Source organism: Lipotes vexillifer, unplaced genomic scaffold (assembly GCF_000442215.2).
Source record: "Lipotes vexillifer unplaced genomic scaffold, Lipotes_vexillifer_v1.1 scaffold796, whole genome shotgun sequence".
Taxonomy (NCBI): domain Eukaryota; kingdom Metazoa; phylum Chordata; class Mammalia; order Artiodactyla; family Lipotidae; genus Lipotes; species Lipotes vexillifer.
Window position 1 is genome coordinate 468,251 of NW_006773072.1, and position 422 is coordinate 468,672.

The following is a 422-nucleotide window of genomic DNA, read 5'->3' on the forward strand; positions in this document are numbered from 1 at the left end:
TGGGCTCTCCTGAGCTGGCTTCTTCCCCATCCAGACATTCTTTTCACCTCAGATGATGATAAGTGGAAAACCTTTCCAGAGGTGACTTCCTGAGCTGGGCAGGTTCTCTGCCTACACCTCGGGCCCCCTTGAACTCTGACCCCCTCTGGATGCTAATAAGAGCCATGCAAGGGGCTCAGCCAGCAGACCCAGAGGGAAACTAACCTCCCCCACAGTCCGCCAATTGCTTCTGTCTTTTACAAGCCATAGACCCTTGGGGCCACAGAGGAAGGCACCTCTCTCCTTTGAATACCAGTGTGTGTGTGTGTGTGTGTGTGTGTGTGTGTGTGTGTCTTGGGGGAGCGGAGGTTCACTCTTGGTGAGTGAGTCCTTCTGTTTATCTTTCCAGAAGAGCGGCAGCTGCCATCGGCGAGGGGGGAGGG

At 55.0% G+C, this 422-nt stretch overlaps 1 protein-coding gene across 1 annotated transcript in view; it reads left to right on the top strand.

The window, feature by feature from the left end:
- GSDMC (gasdermin C) overlaps nucleotides 1–422 on the top strand; it is a 4,969-nt gene that overhangs the window by 938 nt on the left and 3,609 nt on the right.